A 15,990-nucleotide genomic window follows, 5' to 3' on the forward strand; every position below is an offset into this window, starting at 1 on the left:
ATGTTATACTTAGAGAATCCTAGAAAATTTCCTATTTGGAAAAATAGGAAAAGAATCCTACCAAATTCCTTTTCAAGACACAAATCTTTTGTTGATATCTAAACCAGGGAGAGTCAAAAATAAGAAAGAAAATTACAAACCAATTTCCTTAATGAATATTGATGCCCAAATTCTAAATAAAAGAGATTATGGCAATTTATCATCAGAATAATACGTTATCAGAAGGTGGAATTTATAACAGAAATACAGACTGGTTCAATATTAGGAAAACAAATAGCATAATTTAACATATCAATAACAAAATTAACAGTAATCATATGATTATTTAATGGATGCTGGAAAAAAGCCTTTGACAAACACATCCCTCAATCCTATTAAAATCACTAGTGTATAAGAATAAATGGAGTTTTTCTTCAAATGATAAAAAGATAAAGGATATCTTCCTAAAATTATCAGCAAGTCTTATTTGTAATGGAGATAAGCTAGAAGCATGCCCAGTAAGACTAGGGGTGAAGCAAGTATACCCTTTATCACAAATATTATTCAATGTTGTATTAAAAATATTAGTTTTAGCAAGAAAAAAAGAAAAGGAACTGAAGGAATTAGAATAGGTAAAGAAAAAACAAAACTTACTCTTTGCAAATGAGAAAATGTTATACTTAGAGAATCCTGGAAAATCAACTTAAAAAAACTCAAAGCAATTAAGAACTTTAACAAAGTTGGAGGATATAAAACAAACCTATATAAATCATCAGCATTTCTATATATTATCAACACAGCCCAAGAGCAAGAAATAGAAAAGAAATTCCATTTAAAGTAACCATAGATGTGTATTAGAATGTTTGCTGCTGAGGGAAGGGGAGTGGGAAAGAAGGGTGGTAAAAAATTTTGTAACATAAATATCCAAGTGAATAAATGTTTAGAAACTTTCATAACATGCAATTGGAAAAATAAAATAAAAATAAAGTATCTATAAACAACATAAAATACTTGAGAATCTATCTGCTAATTTGTTTGCTAAAACAAATTACAAAATACTTTCATACAAATAAAATAATATCTAAGCAATTGGGGAAAGATCAATTGTTTATAGGTAGGTTGAGCTAATATAATAAAAATGATAATTCCATATATTAATCTACTTATTTGATGCCATATCAAGCAAGCTGCCAAAACACTATTTTAAATAGCTAGAAAAAATAGTAACAAAATTCATCTGGAGGATGGAAAGATAAAAAATGTCAAGAGAATAATGGACCAAATCTAAAACTGTATTATAAGGGTACAGTTATCAAAACTATTTGGAAATAAATGATGGATCAGTGAAATAGGTGAGATTCACAAGACACAGTTGTATATAACTATAGAAGTCTAATGCTGATAACTGCAAAGATTCCAGTGTCTAAGATAAAACTCACTATTTGATAAAAACTTAGGAAAACTGGGAAATATTATGGTAGAAACTAGGCAAAGACCAATATCAATATGCCAAGATAATTAAATGAGTACATGGATGTAGACATAAAGGGTGATACCAATTAGGAGAGCAAAGAAGTGTTTACCTGTCAGATCTATGGAGTGGAGATGAATAAAGGACCAAACAAGATGTAGAGGACATTATGAAAAGTGAAATAGATAATTTTGATTACATTAAATTGAAAAGTTTTACAAAGACAAAATCAATGCACCCAAGATTATATGTAAAGCTAAGAAACAATTTTCAACCCAGTGTTTCTGATAAAGTTCTTATTTCTCAAATATATGGAGAATTGAGTCAAATCTATGTAATCAATGCAAGTCATTCTCTAATGGATAAGAGTCAAAAGATATGAATAGACAGTTTTCTGATGAGGAAATTAAAGCTATCTATAGCTTTAGTCAATATAGTCTATAGTCAAAAGAACAATACTCTAAATCACTATTGATGAGAAGAATTCAAAATTAAAACAAGTACTATCTTATACCTATATGATTGACTAATGTAACGGGGTGGGGGAGATAAATGTTGGAGGTGATATGGGAAAACTGGGACACTAATGCATTGTTTGTGGAGTTGTGAACTGATCTGACCATTCTGGAGAGCAATTTGGAACCCTGTACAAAAGACTTTAAAACCTGTGCATACAATATAATTCAGCAATATCCTTATTAGATCTATATTCCAAGGGGAAGAGACCAACATGTACAAAAATATTCATAATAGCTCTTTGTGGTGGAAAAGAATGGCAGGAATATTCATCAATTGAGAAATGACTGGAGAAGGTGTGGTATATGAATGTAATGGAATATTATTTTCTTTAAGAAAAGATGACAGCAACAGCAGCATCAGCAGCCCCAGCCCTCTGAGGGAGGGACAGCAATAAGCAAGGGAGGGAGAAAGCAGAGAACAACCCCCACCACCAGCATTCTCACCCTTATGGTTCCAGCCCCTCTTTCCCACAGCCCTCCACCAACTGGGGCTGAGATGCCTCCAAACCCCTGAGGGTCCACTAGCATCGACTCTCCACCGGAGACAGAGACACAGCTGCCACCACCGCTGCCGCAGCCTGACAGGGGAAGGGGCTGGACCCTAGGCCCCCTACTCCACTGAGGTGACCAGCATGGAGTTGTGGCCAGGGCCATGGACAATGTTGCTGCTGTTTCTGTTGGTATTTGTGCTCTGGGGTTACACACTGTGCCAAGTACTTCTACAAGATAGCATTCTACAATGGCTGGATCCTTTTCCTGGCAGTTGTGGCCATCCCGGTGTGTGTCCTTTGAGGATGAAACGTGGAGAACATGAGGATCCTTCCACTTGATGCTGCTTCACATCAAGTACCTGTAACTGGAAGTTGGAGGGGTCCATCACTTTGCCCGCTTCCAGCCCTATGTTGTTGTCTCCAACCACCAGAACTCCCTCCACCCACTAGGAATGATGGAGGTGCTCCCAGATCACTGCATACCCCTTGCCAAGTGGGAAATGCAGTGGACAGGGTCAGCAGGGCTGGCATGCTGGAGTTACCTTCATTGACCAGCAACGAACTGGGCACTCAATCAATGCCATGACTGAGGCTGTGCAGACTCTGCTCAGCCAGAATGTCCAAGTTTGGGTGTTTCCCAAGGGTCCTAGGAATCACAGTGGCTCTATACTACCTTCCACCTTGCTGTTCAGGCTCAGATCCTCAATATCCCCATCCTGTAAAGACTTCTACTGCAAGAAAGAATGGCACTTCACCTTGGGAACATGTCAGGTAGGGGTGCTGTCCCCAGACAATGTGCTGAACCTCGTTGACAGAATCTGTCACTCCATGCTCACAGCTTTCTGGGAGACCTCTACTGACCACCTGGGAGGAGGCGACTATGTGAAGAAGCCGGGTGGGACTGGTGAGGTTGGCCCCTGAGCCTTCTTCCTACCACTTCCCCACCTTCCCTTGCCCTCAATCCAGTGGTCCCTGGCCCCTCTTCACTTCCCCCATCCTATTTCTCTTTTGTGGTACAACCAAGCCTCTTCTCACCCCCACTAATTCTCTACTCCGAATCTTCCGCTTCTGAAGTGGACATGGACAAAGCACTTTTCCTCCATCTCTCTCTTTTGTCCCCAACCCCATTCTGTGGACTTTTCCATCTTGGTGCAGCCTACACACTCCCTCTATGCCTCCCAACTTGTCTGTGGAACATTCTGCTATCTTCTCTGTCTCCTGAGGGGTGTGCTCTTCTGGGGATAGATCACTTCCACCCTATAGTGGACACTTAAGTGGATGCTTCTTCCATGGCTCTCCTCCCTATCCTTGATTTATGAACTCATCTACTTCTAAGGAAGAGCTCTAGACTCTCCCCTACCCTCCTCCCAACTCAGGATGCAAAAGGATTCATTCAGCTTGGGAGAGGGGACACAGGGAAAGACAATCCTCCTCTCCAAACTGGCTGCCCTGCCTAGCCCAGACTTGCTTCTCTTTCCTCCTTGTCCACCCCGTCAATCTAGATGTTTTCTTTCCTAGGGACTTGGACCTTTTCCTTGCCTTGGCACAGTCTGTTTTACCTGCCTTATCCTTACTCATCCAGTCCCATTCTTCCCTATGACACACATAAACTGGTCTACACAGAATTCCCTCTTTCCCTCCTCACTCCTTCTCTTCCCCCTTCTCCCTTCCGACAGTAGGTGGTACACTCCAGTGGTAGTACACTCTTAAATTCTCCTGGAGTAGGGGGTCCAGCCCAACCCAACCCTCTGCCAACACTATCCCTAAGCTTCAGGCTGTACCATTAGGCCCAGACCCTAGGGAAGGGTGTAGTTATAGGTGCTGCATTAATTGCTTACTCCTTGAGGTGGTGTAGGAAGAGCTGAAAGCTGATTAGAGGAAGCTGGAATAGGTTTAATTTATTTTTCTTTCCTTTTGCTGCTGAGGTGCATCCAGATTGGCAGCCAAATGCACCCAGTGTAAAAAGTCCAAAGGGAAGGGGAAAAACAGCCCGCGGCCTTAGGGAAGCAGGAGTCTGTTCTCAAAAAGGGGTAATGGTGAAACCCAGCCAAACCTAGACTTCCTTGTCCTCGTCTCCAACCTAGAAGACTTAGAACCCAGCCTTAAGTAGCACATCCCCATTGGGGAGGGAAGAGTCAAGAGAATCCTGATATTTTCTTTCCACCCTTCCTCCAACTTGAGAAGCATTAATGTGAGGATGGGGCATTGGGGAAAGAAGAGTCATTTGATGCTCCCACTCTCCTCCCCCAACCAAGGCCAATGAGTTCCGGGGAGGTGAGGGGACTCCCCAGGATTTCCTTTCTCCCAACCAGTTCTGCTTTTCCTTCCAAGGCTTTACCTGGGCCTCTGTAGTCCAGTCCTCTCCTCCCCTCTCCACGCCACCCCCCAACAAAACAACTGAAGAATTCTGAAAGGAAGGGATGAAAGTAACAGTCCAAGGGTTTGCTCTTCTCCAATGGTTTTTATTATCTGGATTACACAGAAAGATAATGGAGAATAAAGAGAGATGGAAGGGAAAAAAAGATGAACGGGCTGTTTTTAGAAAAACCTGGAAAGACTTACATGAACTGATGCTGAGAAGTAAACAGAAACAGAACACTGTACACTTTAATAGGAACTTTGCATGATGACAAACTATGATAGACTTAGCTCTTCACAGCTTTGTAGTGATCAAAGATATTTCTAATAGATTTATTATGGAAAATGCCAATCATATCCAGAGAAAGAGCTATGAAGTTTGAATGCAAATCAAAGTATACCATTTTTCACTTTTTAAATATTTTTTTCTTTCTCATGTTTTTCCCTTTTGTTCTGATTCTTCTTTCATAGCATGACTAATATGAAAATATGTATACTATAATTATTCATGTGTAATCTATATCAGATTACTTGCTATCTTAGGGAACAGGGGAGGATGGGACAGAGAAAATTTTACAAAAATGAATGTTGAAAACTATCTCCACATGCAATTGGAAAAAAACAAATGGAAAAAAGAAAAAAAGAAAACGGGCTATATGCACCAAAACATTTATAACAGTCTTTTATATTGACCAAGAAATTGAGGGGTTGTCCATCAATTGAAGAATGGCTGGGGGAAGCTAGATGGCACAGTGGATAGAGCACTAGCCCTGGAGTCAGGAGGACCTGAGTTCAAATCCAACCTCAGACACCTAATTGCTTAGCTGTGTGATTTGGGGCAAGTCACTTAACCCCATTGCCATAAATTAAAAGAAGAAGATGAAGAAGAAGAAGAAGAAGAAGAAGAAGAAGAAGAATGGCTGAACAAATTGTTGCATGTGATTTTGATGGATTACTATTCTGCTTTAAAAAATAAGGAGCAGGATGCTTGCAGAAAAAGATTTACATGAGCTGATACAAAGTGAAATGTATTTTATACAAAGAAATTCAACATTATAAGATGATCAATTGTGAATTCCTTAACTATTCTCAGCAACACAATGATCCAAGACAATTCTGAAGGACTTATGATTAAAAAAATGTTGTCCATCCCCAGAGAAAGAACTGATGGTATCTGAATACAAAGCATACTTTTTTTCCACTTAAAAAAAAGAGTTCTCTACACCAACATTAGACATACAACTAATGCCTTCCACTGCCTTTTCTCTAGTCTTCAGAAGAACTCACCAAACCAAAGTATCTCTAGTCCTTTCTCTTACTTGATAAGAATAGGCAGCAGTTAAGAAAAATACCATGAAGTCATTTGAGAAAATTAAACCAAGTTTCATCCTGCCCATGATCAAACTTTTCCACCAAGAATCATTCTCTCTCTCTCTCTCTCTCTCTCTCTCTCTCTCTCTCTCTCTCTCTCTCTCACTCACTCACACACACACACAAACACACACCTTTCTCCATAATCAAATCAACACAACACTATCACATTTATGACTTCACTTGTCAAAACGGTCTTCCTGGCTACTATTCCCTTAAGTGAGTTATCTCAAAGGAATAATGGAAAGACTGAGAGTAGTACACAAATTTGTATCATAAATCAAGAAAAGTCAATAGCAGTGCTGGAAACCAGATATTGATCTTTGAATTTATTTTAGTGGACATTGAACTGCTATCCCTATTGAGAATTCCTGAGGATGTTAGAATATTCTACTATTATTTGATTGGTCAACCACCTGCCCAATCCCACAAGATTTACCTATTTACAAATACAAGAACAGCAATTATAAGTGATTGAGACGCTGTGCCTGGTGACTGAACTACCCCAAATTTTGTGTGAATATATCTTTGATTAGAATTTCTAATCATGCTTATCCCTTGAGTGCAAGGGGAGTATCATTTAAAAAAGAATGTGTCTCCAATGCTTAACACAATGCCTAACACAGAGGAAGCTTCTAATGAATAACTTTTTATTCATTCATTCATGGAGATGAGGTAGAACAACAATTTGAGGTAAAGGATATGTTTGATAGGACAACATGAATAAGGATAATCATAGAAAGATTTACCTTAGATGAAAAAGAGTTAAGTAAGTAGAGGCAAGAACACAATATCTATTATTACTATATCAATTTAAATGGAACCACTGAAACTGAATGTTGCAAAATTATCGAGAAAAAAATCATGATTGTAAGAAGAATGATAAGAAGATAATAGTTTTTATTCTGTTGCAAAGATGGGATTTATCCATATCTATATTTTATTTATTAATCATTTTTGCTTTAGACCAAGATAAAGTTGAAAGAGGTACAGGATTTTTTTGCCAAAACATCTTTACCAAGACAACTCTAATGGGGTCGTGAAGAGTTGGAAAAACTGAAAAATAACTGAATGACAACAAAAGCCTATTAATTGGCTAATATGTCAAAATGGAAAATGAAAAATGTTGAAAGTGATATTAGAAAAGTAGGGATATAAATGTACCATTGGCAGTGTTGTGAAATGGTTCAATCATTGGAAATTCATAAAAAAAATTATAAAATACCTTTTGTTCCAGGAATAGTAGTTAGGTCTATATCCCAAAGAGGTCAAAGAAAATCGAAGAGACCTATCTGTACAAAAATATTTATAGCAACTCTTATTTGTGATAGTAAAGAATTAGAAATTAGAAGGCTCATTAATTGGGAAATGACTGAAGAAGTTGAATATGATGAAATTAGAATACTACTGTGCTATAAGAAAGACAAACAAAATTATTTCAGAAAAAAACCTGAGAAGTCTTATTTGAAATGATGCAAAATGAAGTGAAGAGACCCAATAGAACATTTCAACTGTGAAAGACTTTACTCTGATCAGGACAATGATCTAAGACATTTCCAAAGAAGTCATAATGAAAAATGCTGTTCAGAGAGAGAACTGATGTATTCTGAATGTAGAATGAACCATACAATTTTTCACTTTATTTTTTCCCTTATTTGTTTTCTCTTGCAGGAAGACTAATATTGAAATATGTTTTGAATGACCAAAAATAAACTGGGAAAAAAATACAATCCTTCCCACCTCCTTTTTGCTCTCTCATAAATGCATACGGAAGAATATACTCCTTAGGCTATCTATAAAACTGCATATTAAATAATGTATAGTAGTCATTCCTCTTCATACTCTCAGTTTTTCCTGTGTGAATGATTATACTAAACTGTTATGAGTGATTATGTTTCTCATTTAGGAGTCTCTCTCATATCCAAGGACCTAATGTAAACAGGATAATTTTATCTTCAAAAAAGGAATATCTGGATCACTTCCTCATCTTTGGGAATTCCTCTTCAACTTAGGACACTTAACCCTACCCACTCAATGGTAGTGGTAAACACATTTGGCTGTCATCCTTCCCCTTGATGTTTAGTCATCAGAGAATCATTTACTAGTTTTCTCTTTAGTTAAAATATTCATATTTACCAACATTATTAAAATATTCTTGTCAGTTATATGCAATCAGGGTATTACCTTGGCAAATATATGTGGTTGACATCTCATTGGGAGGGAACAACTTTGATGGATCTTGCTCTACTGAGTCAGTTTTTGATAAAAAATAAACTAAAATGTTTGTACAATGGGGTCTTGATTTCTTTCAATTTTTTTTTTTTAGGTTTCTGCAAGGCAGTGGGGTTAAGTGGCTTGCCCAAGGACACACAGCTAGGTAATTATTGTCTGAGGTCGTATTTGAACTCAGGTACTCCTGACTCCAGGGCTGATGCTCTATCCACTGTGCCACCTAGCTGCCCGATTTCTTTCAATTTTGAATCAATTTTATAATTGTAAAAAATATTGTTTACAGCAGAATGTTGGTCTAGAAACTCTATTTTCGTATCATTCATGACAGATTCTTTCAATGAATTCATATATTTTTGTTTTGTTTTCATTTGATTTATATTTTTATGTGGTAGCATTAGGATCTAGATAAAATCTGTGATTTCATGACACAGGGAAAAACAAAATTTTACTATTAATGAAGATCAAGATCTACTCCTCAATTTAGCCTTAGACAATTATCCAGGGCATAGAGATTGTAACTTGCTCAAAGTCTCTCAGAAGTTTTCAAAGATGGGACTTGCTCTGACTCTTCCTGACTCCATGATGAATTCTCTATCCTTCCTGCCTTCTTTGTATAGAATATTCTAATAAAATTTTTACATTCATTGAAAAGTAGGGGTATGAGTTGGTAGTTAGGAATGTTTTCCTAATTGGTTTTTCTGTAGTAATAAGGTCCAAGCTATCTTCAATGACTTTTTTATCCTCCTGTCTTTTTCATACCTTTAAAATCAATTCACGAAATGTTCTCAGAATTGTACTTCCTCCAGCTAAGACCCCCCCTCTTTTTGTATAAGATCTAGAGCCGCTATTTTCATCATTTTAATTTCTTCAATGCCACGTTAACCTAAACCAGCGCCATATACAGGATTGTGTTACTAGAGTCTAAACATGGTCATTCTATTGTCCTTGATGATAAGAAGATAACCATGGAAAATACTTGCAGATTGCTTTCATTTAAATCTTATTGTTCAAGTCCCAGTTTTATCTTTAAATATTTTTATGATGATTTTGACTAGTTAGGTCACCAAATAAGGAAGAAAATAAGCAAACATTTATTAAGCATCCATTATGTTTCAGGTACTATGCTAACTGCATTATAATTATCTCCTTTGATCCCTATTGCAAAACTGGAAGATAGATTCTTTTATCTTCATTCTACATTTGAAGAAACTGTGGCAGGCAGAAGTTAAGTGACTTGCACAATGAATTCTTTCTAACTTTATTTCATATGCATCAGTTAGTTCTTTGTGGCATTATTTAACTGCTCCTAGATGCCTTTCTTATAAAGTTGTCTTTAACTTTTTTCCTTTTTCATGCATCTTGTTATTTTATGAATTGCTATTTACCATCACTATCCTTTATATTCAAAAATGTTTATTTTATATATCAATGTTTTCATCTAGCTGCTTCATAGGATAAATTGTTTACTGGTTAAAGCGGGGTAAAGATTTTTGGGTCTTTTTGTCCCAAATGATATCTTCAAACTAAATGTCACACGAAAGTATTACAATTTGATCCCAAAGACATTTCAATGGATCTGATATGTTTTTCTTTAATTGCATTTCATATCTTCCCCTCCTCTATTATTGATTATTTTGGATTTGTATTAGTAGTCATCTTGCTTTAATAAGCTATTGACTTTATTTCATTGAATATTCATTGAGGATGATTCTAATATTCATAATAATGAATATTTATTGAATTATGATCAATTTTATTTTAGTGAAATCATTTGATTTCCAATTTTTTGTTTCTTTAAAAATTATTCCTTATTTAACTGACTGAAATTTCCATGCTATAGAAAATTCTAGTGATTGTCATTTCTTAAATCTGAGCTATATTTTCTAATGTGTATTTAATTTTCCTCCTTTATGTTCAACCAGGTATTCAGGGTACCAAGAATCCCTTTATAAAAATTACATATTGATTTTCTTCAGAAGTTCTCAATAAGTTTTGCATAGAAATTCTCTTACTTTATTCTCTCCAACTTATTGATTAATTTATTGATTAGTATGTGGATAACATTTTTTAAAGAAGAGACAGGGCTCGGACTCACACTGAGTCCTTCTGATTTTAATGTTTTGCCATTACATATCAAAGGAAACAGTTCAAAAGGTACCACACGATTGCATTATCCATTAGAGAAGCAAATTTACTTCACAATAACACCAATGGCTGCCTATAACTGTGATTTTTAAAATTCTTGGTAGCTAAGTGGCTACTCCCATGGTCATTCCAATTTAATTTATATTTGTGGAGAGAAAGGGCTGAAATTTATTCAAACACGTGTATATCTATATTATACACACACACACACACACACACACATATATATATATATATATATATATATATATATATATACACACTTATATCTATATATGAATGTATGTGGTGGATAGATGTGTATTTCCAAATGTGTATATGCACATATATAATTCAGAAATAATAAATACATGCAATATCTTAATATGTGTGTATATATGTTCATGTGCATATATAAATATGTGTGTGTGCATAGAGAGGGTTGATCTTTCTAGATGAAACTCGTGATAGGTACAAAATACTAGAATACTGGTCAAGTAATTAGCTACATTATCTCTTCCAAGTAATTAAATAGAAACTGGATTAGTTAACAAAATAATTTAGTTCACACATGGGTGACCAACCTATTTCACGAAAGTGATTCACTTATAGTGCTTTTACCATAAGATTCGGTACATTAGTAAACATTTTAAAATCAGATATTTGTTTTCATGCCAATTTTCATTAAAACTCTTTAGAGAAATTTTATCAGGATATCCACAGAAGTTGTGATTATACTATTTTCTTAACATAGAGTTTATTTACCACTTAAAGATTAAATCACTTCAATGCCACCAAAATTAGAAGGAAAACAGAAAGCTGGGAAACAATCTTCACAACTAGGACTAGGTCTCATTTCTAAAATATATAGAGAATTGTATCAAATTTATAAGGTTACAAGTCATTCCCCAATTGATAAATGGTCAAAGCATATGAACAGACAGTTTTCAAATGAAGAAATTAAAGCTATTTATAGTCATATGAAAAATACTCCAAATAATTATTGATTAGAGAAATGCAAATTAAACAACAACGAGATATCTTTTCACACCGATCATTGGCCAAGATGAGAAAAAAGGGAAAATGATAAGTGCTGCAGAGGTTGTGGGAGGATTGGGACATTGATGTATTGCTGGTGGAGTTGTGAATGGACCCAGCCTTTCTGGAGAGTAATATGGAACTATGCCCAAAGAACAATAAAACTGTTCATACCCTTTGACCCAGAAATTCCAGTTCTAGGTCTATATTCAAAAGAAATTAATTTTTAAAAAGTCCCACATGTTCCAAAATATTCATAGCAGTGATTTTTGTAGTGGCAAGAAATTTGAAATTGAGGGGATGCCCATCAATTGGGGAATGGCTAAACAAATTATAGTACATGAATACTATGGAATACTATTGTTCTATAAGAAAGCATAAATGGTTGGGTCCTAGAGAAGCATGGAATGAATTACAGGATCTGATGCTGAGCAAAGGTAATAGAAATAAGAGAACAGTGTACATATTAACAATAATAGTGTGAAATGAACAACCTTGATGGAAGCAGCTACTCTCAGCAGTTCAGAAAGCTAGGATAACTGCATTGGCCCATCTATGGACTATATTATCCCCATTCAGAGGAAGTAAAACAAAACAAAACACACACACACACACACACACACACACACACACACACACACACACACATACACACACCCCTCCAGAATCTGATGAATACTTTATAAAAATTATCTCTTATGTATCTCTTTCCCTTAATCCTAATTCCTCATACCAAAAATAACTAATACTGATCTGTATATATTTTTCTCAAAATATGTATGTATAATGCTAACCTGACTGTTCATCACTGTGGGGAGGTGGATGGGATGGGAGGGTGGAAGGAAATTTTGTTACTTGAAAATATGCATGTGCAAATGGATGAAAATAAATTTTAAAAACACAATAATAATAAAAAAAATTAGAGCACAAGGATCAGAAATCTAGAATTGGAAAGTGCCTTAGAGGCCTTCTAATCTACCTGCTTCCTTTTAAAAGTAAAGAATCTGAAATCTCAAGAGGTAAGAATAAATTTGACATCCACACCCACTGTTCTATTCATTTTATTCTTATGCAATAAAAATTCCATTATTACAGAATCCAACTTTAGAGCTGGAAGAGATTTTAGATATCAAGCATCTCCCAACATTAAAGTATTTATTCCCAATCATACCATCATTCTTCCATATGGGGAAAACTACTCTTCTCATGGCTCCCCTTAATGACAAATAGCTACATATCACGATAGCAAGCCAGCTAAAGTTAGTAGAAAGGAAAATCAGGAGATGAATTAATCAAATGAAATGATTAAGAGAAGGCTTTATTGTGGCATGTATAAAATAGAATGGGTAATTGTAGTTAAAAAAACTACAGAGAAAAGGAAGACATGAAGTTAATGAATAAAATTGTCAAAGTGGGTTAAGAGGTACCTACCTCTGAAAGCAGAAGGATAGTAGCAATACCCTAGACTCTGCTCTCAACTTCCAATATATAATGGAAAATAAGTATAATATAAAGTAATATGCAGAGTATATATAGAGAGTAAACATTTTCTACTAGCCTATCATTTGCTAAATTGGGGTACCTAGAATGGAAGTTACAGGATAGGACAAAATATTTGATGTAAAATAATTAAGGTCACTGCATTACTGCATATGTGCCTCTCACTTAGTACATATTCTCCCTGTTGGGGGAAAGTTTGAGGGAAAGAAATTGGTTTACCTGTTGTTTCACTGGGAGTTTTGTAATTACTTTTCCAGGAAATCCAAGAAATATTTTCAAATAATTAAAGACCATTATTATGTTCTTCAAATATCATTAAAATTTGAAAGTTATGGTTAATCTATTATTACTTCCATCCCTGTGACAAAAAGTATTGCAAACATTGTAATGGGCCTGCTTAATAATAGATACTGATAAACAAAGATATTTACATGGTACAAGATCAGGATAAAAGCATAGAAGAAGACTTAGGGCTTAATTTTCACTGATGATTCTGAAATATAGAAAGTACATATGTAAAGTCTGATGTTAACTCAATTTTACTGAATTTGTGTTTAGAACTAAAAAATTCACTTCTTATAAGGGGTAGAGTTTTACCAAGGAAAAAAAAAATCTAATGAAACAAGAATGGCAAGAAGCATTTAATAGGAAAAAAACAAAACAGGACAATAAAGTAAACTATTTCTACCTCAATAGTTTCCATTTTACTAAAGGAAACATATAAGTTAAGGCAAAATCTATAAAAATGAAAATATAGAATTTTTCTTCCAGTGTGGTGAAGATTTTATTTAAAGGTCATATATACAGTTATTAGGGAAATGAAGTATAGGTAACACTGAGGATAGAGAGCTGGGTCTGGACTCAGAAAGACCTGAGTTGAAATCTTAGATACCAGCTATGTGACCTTATTTAAGTCACTTAATCCTATTTGCCTCAGTTTTCTCAAAAGTAAAATTAGCAGGAGAAGAAAATGACAAATGACTCCAATATCTTTGCCAAGAAAATCCTAAATGGTCTCACAAAGAGTTGGATGTGACTGAAGTGACTGAACAACAAAACCACAACATAGGGAGGAAAAGCCACAGTCTGATGACTGGAGTATCAGAGCAAGGACAATCTGTAAAAACTCAGGGTTTAGGATTGATATAGACTTTTGTATTCATGTGGATCATTGTATTCACTTAATCCAAATCTGGTTTTTTTTTTCAGATAAGGAAATTGAGACCTATTCACCCAATATCATACTGATTATAGTTGTTTGAAGTAGATTTCAAATTCAGGCCCCCTCAAAATAAATCAAATACTCTTATTGCTATGCTATACACTGCCTCTTAATAATTCCTGACCTAAAGTTCCTGATCTATAAACTATGGATAGAATCCATCCTAAAGTACAGGCTGAAGCTGAACCTGTAAGCCCTTATTAAGAGTCCTGGCTTTATGGGTTAGAGAGAAACAGGCATCCAAAAAACCATCACAAAGAGTTCTCATACAAAACATAGATTTCCTTTGAATTGTTTTACATGTAGTTCATTTGTGTGTGAAATGTCATTCAGTTTCACCTAAATAATTATTGTGTGGTCATATTCATACTGAAATAAGTTTATTGCTTAAACCAAATTGTCTGTGGAAGGAAATCAGTAGCTGGCCTCTGACAAACATGTTCCATGAGCTCTTTACCTGTAACAGTGTTTTGATAACTTAAATCTTATAGATTTCTCTCTCTCTTCCTTCTGCTTCCTACTCTACACACACACACACACACACACACACACACACACACACACACACAAACACAGACACGTTTGACATTAGCCTTGCAGTTATTTAATTATTTGTAGTCAGGAGAGAAGACTATATATGCGTGTTTGTGTGTATATGTGTGTGTGTGTGTGTGTGTGTGTGTGTGTGTGTGTGTGTGTATGATTGAGCTTCTTTGCTTGTTTCTTTGTTTTATTATCCCATGGGAATCATAGGATCCTGGTGTTAGAGCTAGAAGGTACTTTAGAGGTCATTTGGTCAAACTTTAATATTTTACAAATGAAGCAAACTAATATAGAGAAAAAATGGAATAACTTGGTCAAGGTCAGAGGTCATACTGCATTACAAATATTAGAATTTTTATTCAAGTCCAAGCATTCTGGCTGCAAATTCATTATTCTTTCTACTTTGTCTTATGAAATCTTGGGATAAGCCAGTGGTTATATTGTAACACAATTGCTGGAGATCCCCAAAGGGTTCCTTCCCAGAAAAAAAATCCATTCAAATTATTCATTTTCCATTTGCTTATATATGCATTTCTTCTATACATTTAACTGACTGGGAAGACAATTATAGGTATTAATTTTCAAGCAGAATGGTTGTTAACTGCTAATGCATTTCAAGATAGAGCTAGGAGTCAGCAAAGTATGGCCTTATAAACCAAATCTGACTCATTGCCCCTTTTTTTGTTTGACCCTCAAGCTATGAATGGATTTTACAATTTAAAATAAAACAAAGTTTTAAAAATTCTTATTTCTGGAACCATTCAAAAAATAGGCAGTATTCAGGATTTGGTTCTTAGTTTGCTAATCCCATACTTTACCAGGGAGTGAGTGACAAATCATCCAACTAAGCTAAGAGTTTGACCTTCTGGGGGAAATCCTCAAGCTTTAGTACAGGATCATAGCCTCTGCTCATTTTTTATTTATTTGTTTATTTGTTTTTTATTTATTTTTTGCTGAGTCCTTTCCTATTCATGTTAAAAAAAAAAAGAAACATAAGAGAAATTCAATGTCCTTGAAAATATTATAAGCTAGTGAACTTTATATAATTTAAATTTATTACCACTCAACCCACTCTTCACTCTAAACGAATTAGGCTACCAGCTGTTCTATCGTATCATTTGGATTCCTTCTTTTGGTATATAT

General features: G+C 35.3%; 1 pseudogene; it reads left to right on the plus strand.

The window, feature by feature from the left end:
• The first annotated feature begins 2,600 nt into the window (after positions 1–2,600).
• LOC141515211 (1-acyl-sn-glycerol-3-phosphate acyltransferase alpha-like) lies at positions 2,601–3,380 on the plus strand (annotated as a pseudogene).
• Positions 3,381–15,990: the final 12,610 nt, after the last annotated feature.

The sequence above is a fragment of the Macrotis lagotis genome, chromosome 1 (assembly GCF_037893015.1).
Source record: "Macrotis lagotis isolate mMagLag1 chromosome 1, bilby.v1.9.chrom.fasta, whole genome shotgun sequence".
Lineage (NCBI taxonomy): Eukaryota > Metazoa > Chordata > Mammalia > Peramelemorphia > Peramelidae > Macrotis > Macrotis lagotis.